Here is a 13,890-nt window from a genome sequence, read left to right as displayed (position 1 = left end):
AATTGTGCAAAATTCACAGTAAAGTCTCCTAAGTTGATAACTTGGTTATGTAATTGTTATGAACAGAGTACTCCATAGGATATAATCAAACAGCAAGGTGGACAGATAACCAATCTGTATCCATACAGATAAACTTTTAGTGTTATTCCAAGCACTGAACTAGACTATGCCCTTAATCAGAGAGTGATTCAACCCCAGTTGCAGTCATTGCAAGCCATATATGCTGAAGAAACCTCCTTCGAGGCAGAATTCCTTTCTTCTTTCACAGTAGTAATTTGCTGTTGGGCAACATTTGCTACTGTCTTCTGCTCGTGCTGTACATAGCTGTTTTTGTCCACCTCCAAGCTCCTTTGCCCTGGATGGGTGAGGTGTGGGGGAAAGGGAGGTAACTCAGTTCCTGTCTGAACAGTTCACTCAGGCAGAAAATAAAAACCTTTTATCTTGCTATATTCACCATTCATGGGCTTGCCTTATAAGTAACCATGTAGCTGTCGGCAGTCGTCTTCTGTAGATACTCTGACTCATCCTACTGTAGTAGAATGGAGTGGAAAAGACTGTGAGTTTTGAATGTCAGTCTTTGAAATCTGCTACTTAATCTTGAAAAGTTCTGAGCTGATTTATGCTTTTCCATTACAGAACTGGAATGCCAGGGGTGACAGCAGGGTGAATTTTCTTCTTCCTTCAAACCCTTCTTCAACCAAAGACTTGGAGGATGAGGATATCTGAGTTTTACATCTTCCCTCAAAATGAGACTGCCAGCATGGATCCCAAGGTACAGCACATTACTTATATTAATATGCAATTTTGTCAGCCTAAATTGTTATTTTACAAATGATGACTACCTAGATTAGGTACAAGGAGCTGATCAGCCACAGCAGCACAGAGCCTAGCACACAGTCATTTACCCTACTTTTCATCTTCTTCATGACAAACGAAGTAGGTTTTTGTTTTGTTTTGTTTTGTTTTGGGTTTTTTTTTTTTTGAAATATTCTGAGAGCTTTTTGTGATCAACCCCTCTTCTGAAAGCTATCCTTCTCCCATTCAGCTGTGGCAGGAGGACTATTTCTGTTCAATTAAGCCAGTGGATAATAGTAGGGCTCTTCTTTTATAAGGACCTTAGGCTAAGGTCACTTACAGAATGGCTTTTTGAATTATCATCATATACAAATGAAAGTCTGCTATGAAGACAGAGGAACAAATATGAAGCTAGAAAAGGTCTTAGGATAAATCAAACTGCGTACTGGAATAGCCAGAGTATCTTTCTGTCTTCCAAATTTTCATTTTCTAAAAAGGGAACAAGAGCAAAGAAAAGGAACAAAACATATTTAAATTTGATGCCTAAAATAGATTAGAAAGAACTATAAATATTTCACACTGCTGGGGTGAAATCCTGTTCCCCCTCAAGTCAATGAATGTTTTGTCACTGACTAACAGGGTCAGCACGTCACCCTACATTTCCGGGTTAATGTTTCACTTGAATAAATGTAGGCCAGTAGCGTAGGTATCAGAAATAATATTTTTGTTTCAAAACACTCTTTTATTTGATTCTTACTTCCTTGCTCTCCTTTATTTACACAAGCTCTGTATGTACTGCACCACATTTATAAAAGCTATCATTTTCTTTGGAAAAGAATATTGTTTGCTCTCCTGAATAATTCATGTTGGAGTTCTCTTTTAATCCCCCATCAAATGTGCCATTCTTGTATCTTCATAAAGGAAAAGAAAGGAAAACAACACTCTAGAGCTGATTTATGAATTAGACCATGAACATTAAATATATATCAAGTGTTGGTATAAATGACAACTTCGGCTCAGATTCTGGTTCACTTATATCAGTACCTCTGGAATAACACTATTGATTCTGTACAGATTTCCATTAGTTTAAGTAAGATCTGGCCCTGACTTATCACAGAATATGAAAAATGAGCATAAGAGAGAAATGTGCATGTATTTTTTGGTAGTTAGTCTCGAGCTAATATGACTGATAACACATGTAAAAGTTGAAGAAAAAATTGATTAATTTAGAAATGCTTGATATACAGTATAAATTCAGCAGTAAATGTGATTTATAATACTTGTACAAACAACCAAATAATAACTGACAAAAGAGCTTTTTATCCAAAATCCTATATAACCCGTTACACTAAAGTATAAATATTTTAGATGGAAAGGAAAGAAGCCAGTAGTACCTTCATGAAGAATCTGGGGCCCACAGACACAACATGTAAGGTATTTCATTACATTTACTATTGCCCATTTGATGTCCACATCAGATTAGTGAGAGAATTTTCAGCATCCTAGTGAGGTTCAGCTCCCGTCACTCTGATCTGAAGGAAGTCATCTGCTTCTAGTGCCCAGCTGCTGAGCTGGGATAGCTCCAAATCTTTGTTGTAAGCAACTCCAACTCATTTTCCCGGTATAAGGTAGGCATTGTAGCTTGTATAGAGTGGTATTTCAAAGCTGTATATCTTAAGGGTGTTTACAAAACAATAAAGGGTAATATGCCAAACAGTTGTGCATCTCCTTGAAGAATGCATGTTAACAAAGTCAAGCTGTATTAAAGGCACATATCAGTCCCACAGCATATAAAAGACTGTTACTTGTATCTGAGCTGACCAGTTCTGAAATGTCAGTGTCTTCCAGCTACCAGCTTCACTCAGCCTGTAATAATCAGCCAAACCTGTTTTTCTTATAGTTGGTTGCTTCAGCATGGTTGAGTGCTTGTCTGTGGCTTCTGTCACCTACTGCGTACCTTAGCGATCAGCAAAGATAGGGACTACATTGGAGGACCTCAGTCGCTGCATTTCATCTGTAGTTTATAGAGCAGCTGCCCGTGCAGAGCAGCAAGGAATGAATTGTTGAGAGTTCTTTTGTAAGCACTAAATGGAAGTAAATAAAACATATTAGAGAAAGAATGGAGTGAAATCGTTTTGGGAAACAAAAGAGAAGAGAGTCCCCACATCAACATTCTTGGAACCAAGGGCTGATCTGCAGGTCAGTTGTGGTGAGCAACACATATAATACCTTTCTATGCCTGAGTCATTCATCAATATTTATAATGGTTCACCAGTGCTAATGTGATAACATTTAAAAGATGAAAAGTTTCTAAAGTGTAGAGCTTTCCCAGGAAACTTCATTGTATTCTTAGGATTTTCCCCTAAATCTTTTTTTCTGTGTTATTGAACAAATTTGCCAGAGAACCTGATGCTCCACATATTATGGGACTTGTTTAAGGTTAATTTGTTCTTTGATTTTGCTAATTTTTATGATGCGTCTCCCCAGCCAAAAATTTGTATGTCTTTTGCGGTCATTTGCCATTCCATTAGTAAAAAGAGAGCAAACGAGACTATTTCTCTAGTTATTTTGATATTTATTATCAGCTTGTTTCACTCTCCTTTTGCTATCTTGGATGTCTGTCCTAAGACAGTAATCACTATGTTTAATGTGAGTCCTTTTAAGTTTCTTCTTCTTCAGAAATGCAGGTGTTCCTGTTGAAAGGGATACAAACAAACTAAGCTTAGGTTCAGAGTTACCATGCCAGATTTCTGACTGGCTGAATGCCAACAGATAAGAGCATTTGAGCAATTAGCTTCATGTATTAGTAAAACATATATATCTGTGAGTAAAATATATATATGTGTGTGTGTGTGTGTGTGTGTAAGTTCATGTTTCCCAATATTGACTAGGAAATGGCTAATGACAGAGGGCCAGCTCCTCACAGGTGTTCAGGTATCTCATTCTCACAAGAACGCATTGCAGTGGTATCTAGACACCTAACTGGAAGATGGGCAGCACCAATACATCTATATTTACCCTAGGGCTGTTTTAAGAAATTGGAAATTCAGGCAGGAGCCTTTCTGAGCAAAACACCTGCTGATTTTAGTCAATTTTTATTGGAGGGAGAGCCTCAGGTTTAAAGGTCTGTTCCAGGATGACCGAAGTCCGGGCAAGTTTAGCCATTGATTTTCAAGATGGTGCAGGTGCAGTCCTTAGGAGGCCAGTCTTGTTCCAGCTGAAGTCAACTGAATTGCTACCTTTATTGCTACAGCTAGCTGGAATTCAGCAAATAATTAGTAAAAATGTCAGTAAAAATGTCCTTAAACCTTTGTGCAGCTGAATCAACTCACCTTTGAAGAAAGTCTGTCTCCTTCAGAGTTTAGGCCTATGGATTGGAACAGCAGCAGCAGCTGCTGTGGGAGGGGAGCGCGTGTCTTGCTCGGCAACCTCAGTCACTGGCTGTGATTTTGCCTCCAATGCTGCACCTGCACAGGGCACGGTTACACAGTTACCGTACAGCAGCAGCAGATTCTGCCTCGTATTACTATTTGATTGAAGAGCATTCACATGCTCTCTTTTTTTAAAGCTAACTTCTCCCGCTTTGGATGCTAGGAAGGCACTTCCAGTTCCCCCTGTGCAGCTTTCATGGACTTCAGAATAACTAGAGAGGTGTGACTGCATGTAGAATGACATATACAAATGAATCAGTATTATATTGATTTTTATATATAGGAAAAAATGTATTAAGAGGCCTGTAACATATATATGTGTGTATATATGTGTGTATATATATGTAATGCTTCCCATATTAATAATATATTTTATGTAAGGAATTCCACTAACAATAGCCATAATAATAAATGTGTGTTCTAGTTATACACATTGAATTAGGAAATGTGTCATTAAAATATATGATCAAGAACATAAAAATATCCTTTCTCTCTTGCTAATTTTCTTCGCTAACACTTTTTAGTTTGTACATCCATTTAAAACAAATAATCAGATTGGACTTCTCTGGATTTCCTTTGCCTGCATGATTTACATATATATAAAATAAATGCACTTTTTAGAAAAATTAAAAATAGTGATCACAAACTTCAACAGTGTAAGTAACTATAGCTTCTGTTAGTGTGATGCTGTTTTCTACCATCTACAATTCAGTATCTGAATTACTCTATGAGTCTTTAAAATTATTGCTCTCATTCTATTCAGAGGTTTTTAACCTCTTTAAAAACTGGTTTGATCATTCCCATCTGAGCCACACCCAGAAAAACCAAAAGGCTTTGCACACCTGTATCAGTGATAAACCTGTTTCAGTCTGTCATTCCACTGCTTAAAATGCCATGGAACTCAGGAGTTTTTCTTTGCTTATTTAGCAAATCAATTTATTATGATCTCTACTGGCTTAGAATAGATTCCTGCAGTCCAAGGCATGTGTAGTGTGCTTTTCTTCTACTATGAATAATTGTAAAAAAAAAACTTGCTGATTTTTTTTCTTTTCAAGTGCATTGAATGTATTGAGAGAGACAGTTTGGTAGTACTATGAGCTAAAGTCTCCTAGTTGTATCCAAGCAGACGTAATTCAGACAACAGACAGTCAAACTGCCTTGCATTAACCCAGAAAACTTCAGCCTTTCACCTAAGTGCACCTTCGTTTTTATGTACTTTTGCTGAGATTTGCAGCAATTGTCACAGTTTGTTTTAGTAGGTTTCACTAAGAACTGGATTGATACCACCACTGATTGCTCCTAGACTACTGTAAAGGCTTTGTGGGAAGAAAAAAAAGACTTATTAATTCATTTTGCTTTAGGCTGTCATGATGCTACAGTCTAAAAGACCCCTAGCTTTAGAGCTGCAGAATTGCTGGGAAGTTCAGGCACCTGACTCCAGGGTGACCTTTTCTGAAAAAAAAGGTCAGCATGCCACATACGGCCTCGCTAAATCAACTGCTTTTCTCTGTAGACTAATGCTTTGTGGCCCTATCTGCAGACCTCTTAAGAAACTTGGCCAAGCTACTGCTTTTTGTTGTTTCAGGCACAATTTGTGTGTTGAGGGGTATTTCATACTAAATGACAGAGACTTCTGTATAATGGAAGTAAATTTAGCGTTGAAAATGCTTAAAATTCATCCTGTAGCTCCCTCTACATTCTGTCCAAATTTTTAGGATTTTAATGTGGATTGCCTAGATTCATTCACAGGACTTGGCTCTATACAAATTTTACTCTCTCGTTTTCACGCTCGTTCTTCTTTTGTTCTTTCGAAGTCAGAAGGGAGGGCAGGGGGACTTATTCGGTACACTGGGTAACCATCGTCCAACTGTTTGAATTAGCTTAGTATCAGAAAATAGCCTTGTTACTGCCATTTCATTATTGTTACCTCATTATTTCTTTTGTCAAAGAGTTTTTGACCACAATTTTTTATTTCCTTTATTGTAGGGGGTACAAAATCTGGACAGGTCATTGCCAGTTATTTCAAACAGAGCACAGAGCAGTAAAAATGTTTTGACAAATGTTTTTGGCTTGGAGTATGTCGGTTTTAACCGAAGATTAGATTTGGGCCAGAACAAATATGTGCTTTTCCCATCCTCTTCTTTCAGACTTCTCTTTGTGAGATAAATAGGCTTTACTACTGAGAAGACTGCAGAAGCTGAAGATCTTATTGTGTTAAACCTCTCCTGTATCATTTCATTTTCCCCTACTTTCTTTTATCCTATTCCTTTGTATTTTGTGTTAGATTGTTACCTGTTTAAGGGAGGGACTGAGTCTTTGAGTAGTATTCATCAGCTAATGTATCTTTGGGGACAATGATGCAAATGCTTTTGTCAGTATTTTAAAAGTAGACTCTTATTTTGCTAATATCTGTAACAATTACATATTAAATAGGTCAGGTCAGAGTCTGAGTTCATTTAAATCTCCAGACATGTACTGAAAGCTGTAGAGATCTTCTGATTTATAGCAGCTGAACATCTCACCCAGCACTCATGCAATTATTTTGCTGGAATATAATCTCCAACTAGGAATGTGTTTGTTGTTAATGATTTAAAACTTTCTTTATGTAGGTATATTGAAAAAATATGGCAGTCAGCAATGTTTTCTGTATTGAATATTGTCAGGTCATTGTCCGTTCATGCCCACTCAGACTTCCTAATAGACAAAGAATTCAGACACTGCGTATGGATATGACGTTGGAAAGTGGGAGCTCCGAGGCTGTGCTGAGAGGTGTTAGTGAGTCGTGAATAGATCTGAGTAAAAGATGTTACTCTATTAATTTTTTATTAATCACATGGGAAGCTTCAATCAAGGTACTTACAGCAGAGTAAAGTATGAATATGTCAAATTCCTATGTGAGTCACAGACCAAACGCTGAGGATCAAAAGCTCAGTTACTGAACTTTGCATTGGGTTTTATAAGAATAACTTGAACTTAAGAGTCCAGGGGATATCTGTTATTGCTGAGATACAATGTTATTCTGCGTCCAGATAGCTATGCAATGTTACAGCTTAGCACAAAATATATTCACTTAGGTTTTGTTAGGTACTCTAAGACATAACTTGTCATCAAACCTGCATGGCAGTAACTATATGTAGTGGCTAAAGATAGATTGTTCACGTCAATGGCAAAATGCAGGAGCATATATGTCAATTACATCTTCAGTTGTTTATGATATAAATCACTTTTCCCATTAAGTTCCATCTGTTTCAGAAGGGTGACAGATCTGAATTTGTGGGAGTCCTGTCCTTCAGTGTTATCAAAAGGACATAGTGAGATATTTTGGATTTGGCAGCAGTAGTGGCTATTTTGGCTAGTGTTGTGCAGCATGAGCTGGGACTGGCTGTTACCAGCTCTGTGCATGTGTTGTAGTAGCAAACATTGCGTTGTATCTATGGGTTGCATCTACTGATAGGACACTTGTGGTGCTGTCCAAAAATGAGGAGGGAGACTAGTGGTGGAGATGCATAACGTAATGCTCAAATTTATACAGTTGCTGTGTTTCAATAATTGAGGGAATGTTGGGTTTACAGTACGATCCCTGATCCTGAGGCTGTGCAATTTTGGTGCAGCTTTGCTAAGAAACATTTTGCTTATATGCAACAACTTTTTAAACTTTTTTCACAACTTTTAAAATAATCCACCTTTCAGAATTACAGATTTTCTATGACCACTCAATCATAAAAAGCCTGCTACTTTCTTTTATTTGAAGAAAAGTAATTTAATAAGAAGACATTCTGTATTGGTCCATTGTATTGACCAAGTAAAAATGGCCATTAAAAATGCAGTAATTCCAGCTCATCGATCAATTATTTTGAAATACTTTCTGTAATCTGCATGTCTCTTAAAAGGATGGGCATGGCATAGCTTATTTTGAAAAATTATGTCTATATTTTTCCAGCAATTTTTTTTCAAAGAACACCCACAACAGAATTGTTGGAAAACAAGACTAAGTCAGGGGAAGTTACACGAGGATAAAATCTGGCCCACTGCTAGTAAATTTATTGGAGACTCCCCTCCTGCACGCAGTCATCTGAGGCATTAGGTTCACAGTGTTACCACCACCTGTGGAAGTTACCTGCTGAGCCCATCTTTTACATTCCGTGCATGTCTGCCTCTACATCCGCATGCAGACGCCTGCAGGTACGATCACACTGCAATGAGCAAAAGCGATCAAGCAGAACCAAAGTAGATATACTGTGCAATACAGTAGAAACACAGTGGAAATGTTGTAGAAAAGGCTTATGCAGAAAAGGCTTTTCAAAACTATGTTCTTTCACATAAACCAAAACAGGCAACTTTGTCTCAAGATGAAAATACTTTGTGAATTAAAAGAAGATATCTGATATACAAAAGTGCATGTGCTTTATAAAAAAAAGAAAAAAAACTCTCTGTTAGGCACAAGTTCTACTTTGGGTGAGACTACAGTATCCACATCTGGTAAAATGCAATATATAGAGTTGTACAGTTTGGTACCATCAAAGAGTGCTTGTCTAATTCATTGCACAAAGGGTAGGACAGATATCCTATTGTCTTTTTTTTTGTTGTTTTTCCAAGAGAGAAATCATTTGATCCCATTCTTGCCATTTAACTTGACACAGCCCTAGATATAAAAAGTGATTTTGTATTGGGTATGCTGAATATATAGTCACACTCTAATTTCTCACTGACAAAGATATCTGGTGATCTAATGTGGAAAGTTCAGAGTGCTGTGTCACAGTCAGCATATTTGGTTTCTTTGGAACTAGGCCACCCCAGCTTAGTCTTTTCCAAATAACAACATTTCTTATTAATAGGGTTCTTAGCGTATTGGTAGTACTTGGTAGGCACGGAGAGCTGCATGTGCTAGATGACTGCCTACTTAATTGTGGAATTTGATTCTCCTTTATTTCATGAGCTGACTTGCAAATTCCTTTCAGATCATCAGAGAAGCTTTATGGAAGCACACACAACCTGAACTGGGGAGGAAGCTGGCATTTTTGTTCTCATTTCTGGTAGCAATCACATATGTTGGAAAGATCCCAAAGCTATCCTGACTTTACTCATGTCGAGCAGTGTTTGAAAACGTCAATGGATGCACTTTATTAAAAACAAGTAATCTAAAAAACAACTAATCTTAAAAGAGCTAAGAGCAGACCACAAGACCTGATCCAAAGTTCTGTGGAGGTAACTGGAAAACTTCCAGTGTCTCACTGTGCTGTGGATCAGGCCACTAGACCCTGTGGGAGGGAGATAGTTTTCAGTAAGTGTGAAAAGGACTGTGACTCCCTTTCAAGCCCCTCTTCCAGCCTCTCCTCTACTTTACCCTGCCAGTTCTATCCTCACGGCTCCCTTGACCACTGTAGTGAGCAAATGAGTTCTTAAACTCAGACTGTGTGCTCCTCTTGGTGTTTTTCAAAGCCTCAGCCTTGAGGAGTTCCTCTCTCCTTCTCACAATGTAGAATGAGAGGGTAGATCCTTCTTCCTCTCTCTGTGCCAGGAGTTTGAGAGAGGATAGGGAAGAGGAAGACCAGAGGAGCCTTCCTCCACAGCCGTAGCTGAGGAGGGTGCCTTTTTCAAGCAGTTCTAAACGTGTGCCCCTTTCTGCAGGTTGGTGTGAAGGTTATAAATGAATTTTCTGAGTTCATGACCTATTTGAAAGCAAGTGCTGGATGCCAATACATTCTGTCCTCATCTGTGGACAGTGGGCACCTGTTGCAGAGAAGGTTCCTCACCCAGTCCTCTCCAGTGGGGAAATCTGAAATTTCAATCTGGTTAAAAAAAGGTCTTCAATAAAGAGATGAATCAGACAGAAACTTAGATGATATGCAGATAAGATCTTTGTATTTTATTTTATTTTATGAGCCTTCAAGAATGCGTTATTCAAATGACATTTCCAAAAGGGAAGTTGTATAAAACCCAGGTAGGATCCCATAACTTTTAAATACCCCCTCATGGCCAAATTTTCATTTGACTTTGGCCAAAGTTACGAAGGAAAGTGAAGAAAAGCATATTTGAAATTTAATTTTGAGTAAATTGAATTAGATGGCAGACTTTTGTTGTAACCATTCATGTTTTGGGCAGCATCTTCAAAAACCAACACAACACAAAAGCATAACCTGCTTCCCCAAGTGCAAAAGAATATGTGAGAATAACCACCAGCTGTGTCTAAACTTCCATTTACACAGTTATGAGGAATTTGTATGGAAGGTTTCTTTCCTGACCATGAAAATCACGGGATTCACATGTATCTAAGTGTGCTTCAGAATAAGGCTTTTCCCGTCTGCAGAGGTTGCCATCTACAAGAGTAATGTAGACCGGACACTATTTAGCTAGCTATGCTAAACTGCAACTTGAAATTTCTTTCTGAGTTTTAGAGCTTTTACACAGAGTCTAAGTGCTGTGTAGTATTTAGAGGACAGAGAACAAGATACCTGAGATCTATGAAACAACTAGAGGTGAGATTTGATCATTCTAAGCCAGAAAGAGACTATATTTTCTCCTCCTCTGTGATTTAGCACCATGCCCTGCTTCTGTCAGCTTCCCGTCATTCCCCAGTAGCCAAAAGAAACTTTCAGTTTGGTGCCTGAAAATTTTGAAAAGACTTGGATGAGATTTCTACCAGGGCAGAAAAAGGCTTTGGAAATCTGCCATCATCCCATTAGCCCACAATAACACTCCAAAATGCCATATTCTGGGAGAGGGAGAGAATGAAAAGTATCTGGAGCACCAAATGTGGCAGCTGGAAAAGATTTAAAAAAATACACAGGCTGAGTAGGCCAGAAATGCTGTGAGGGGTAAGAGAGGCAGCTGGGAGATTTAAAAGGGGAGGCCTGAGAGCAGCTGAAAGACGCCAGCAGTCTGTTAGAGAGAGAGTCTGAGAGCTAAGTGGCTGTGTGTGATGAGAAAACATGCCAAAATGATAAGAAAAACAGCTGGAGAAAAACAAATTTCAAAGCGTCTGAAACAGGGATGGATATGCAAATTCAGTTAACACTATTGAATGAGGAAGTGAATTAATCATTCTTTTTTTCTTCTCTGATCCCATACTTTCCCTTCTTTTTCATGAATGAACCCTTTCTGCAGAATCTGCAAGAGTCCCTTTTTGTTGCCTCCTCCGGCTATTGATCTTTTGGGTTTTGGTGGTTTCTTCCACAGACAATTGGTAACTCTGAAAAGTACTGTTCACTTGTTACTAGTCTCTTAAACTACCGTTTTTGCTGTTTATCTGTTTCCTGACTGTATTAGGACCTTTCTTACTTATCATTCAGAATGTTACAGCTCTAATAGTGGAAAACTTTTCTTTGTGAAGAAAATGTGCTGATAGTAGCTGATTTTAATAGTTCAAAGTTTTGTTCTCAGTAGAACCTATTAGTTGTAGGTGGCTTTGTATTCCAGTGAGCTAGCTGCAAGAGGTGAAGTTGGCAGGGCTGAACTGTCTGACGAACAGTCTCTAGAATTTGGCAGAATCTAAAACAAGCTTGGAATAAGAACATGGTGACTTTGGAAGTGAGCTATAAAAAATGCACAGTGGGGCAGATTTTCACGGCTTTATGTGCATTACAGTTGCACATGCGTTTCTGCATGTATTTCATTATACATACAGCTTATAATTTACTTGCTTTACTTAGATGATTACGCACCTGGTCATATATTTGAACAAGTACGAAGTCTAGGTGCATGCATCAGCGATGTAAAGACATATGCTAACGTCTGTATGCAGTAGCATGCTTTTCATCTTTGAAATTCTGGCTCTGCTGTTTTTTAGCCGTAAAGGTGTAAGACTATGTGTATACTTTTTTCCTAGATCATAAGGAATAAAGAGCTTATGCGAGGAGAAGAAGAATATTGGGAAAGATCGTAATAGATTCTGTACCATCCAGAACTGAAATAAAGGCACAGGAAAAGAACAAACATGCTGTCTAGTTCCGCTGAAGCTGTTTGCTAATGACCTCCAATGAACTAGAAAATATTAGAGAGCATATTCTCAGCTGGAAGCCCAAGAGGAACAAAAATAGTGAGTAGAGAGAAGGATGGAAAGAAAGTGGAAGAGGGAATGGAGATAGTCAATAATTATTTCTCAGCAACAAAAACAAAGCTTAATCGGGTAGCAAATTTTTAATAGCTTTCATGCTGCCTGTTATGTCCAGGCCAACAGAAAAACAGCAACAGTTTTGGAGGGCAGGAAAGTGGAGTCACAGAATAATAAAATAACGGAGCAAACTGAGAAGGTAAGAGGATGTAAAAATGCAGATTAAATATATATTAAATTGAGCATCTTATGAAAGACACCTGAATGATTATCACTCTTCCTGAAATAGGACTTATTATGTAGTATTTACTACACATTTCATATGAATAAAATAATAGTGCAATCTCAAAAGATTTACCATCTAAGCAGATAAAATACCAAACAAGACAGGGAGATTTAAAACTTTTGCCTATGGGAAGCTTATGCAGATCTGGCATAGGGAAAAAGACTTGGAATTAGTGAGCAAGAAGTGCTTATGCTGCAAATTAGTTGTTTTTAAAGAAAGCATTTAAAATAAGATTTCAGATACCTGAAAGTCTTTGGGTGTGTATTTTAAAAGAGGATCTTCTGTTTTGGAGAACCTTGACGTTAATTACCCCTAACAGGAACAATCAACAAAACCATAAACTTACCAGAAATTTAACATATAAGATCTAGTGTTGCCCTTTTTAAGCTGAAGTAAATTTCTCTTTTGGAATAAGAAATTTCAGCTTTCCCATGTAATAAACTCCTCAATTTCTCCACGATTAGCAGCAGGCTAGGCAATTTATTATTTTACATTCTGGTGTAAATATAGATGGCCTCTGCTTTAAAAAATCGGCGTTTACAAGAAATAACTGCAGGTGCACTTATCTGAAAGAAGTGAGATAGTGGATTTGAGAAATATTGGGGGAGGCATCGCGCATGTGTTTTTTTCAATGCATTGCCTTTGATAGTTGAAACAGAGCTCAGCCTTCCAAATGTCCTGCTTTCCAGCCTGGAGATTAAGGTGATCTTCACCAGTAGCTTTGCCCCACCTTGTGATTTATGAGAATTCCCCCCCCCCTCCCCCCAAGAAGGGTATCCGGGTTCATGTCATTGAAGCTTTTGAGAAAGAGGGAAGATTTCAGTTCTGGAAGGGAGAAGAGTTCGGTTGGTTCTGTGTTTGTTTGAAATGAGGCAATGGCTGAGAATGGCTGAATTTGCAGGACCTCCTACAGCACGAGCATGAACCTGTAAATGTGGACAAGCTGCCATGGAGACTACAAACTAGAGATGTGCGTAGGTGGCTGCATTTAAAGGGGGTGCAGTCCTTCAGTTTCACAGGTAACGTGATTCCCCACATGCTGCTCTTTCAGCAATCTTTCTCCATTTTGTTTCTCAACAAATCCTAAGGGTGGGTGGGGGGGGGGCGGTTCTGCTGTGTCCCAGGAAAAATCTGATCTCTCTGATGAGGGAAATTCCACCACTGGAAGTTTCTCCTGCTCTGGGGAACAAGCTGAGCAACACTTCAGTATTTCTGTTTCCCCTCCTACCCTTCACACCAACTCATTATAAGAATGGGACCTAGAGCTCATCGCAAACATTTGCACGTACCTACCCTTTCCTTCCTTCCTGCACATTGCAGTGAGCAAC

The sequence above is a fragment of the Struthio camelus genome, chromosome 2, assembly GCF_040807025.1.
Source record: "Struthio camelus isolate bStrCam1 chromosome 2, bStrCam1.hap1, whole genome shotgun sequence".
NCBI classification, from domain to species: domain Eukaryota; kingdom Metazoa; phylum Chordata; class Aves; order Struthioniformes; family Struthionidae; genus Struthio; species Struthio camelus.
This window is presented reverse-complemented; position numbering follows the sequence as displayed.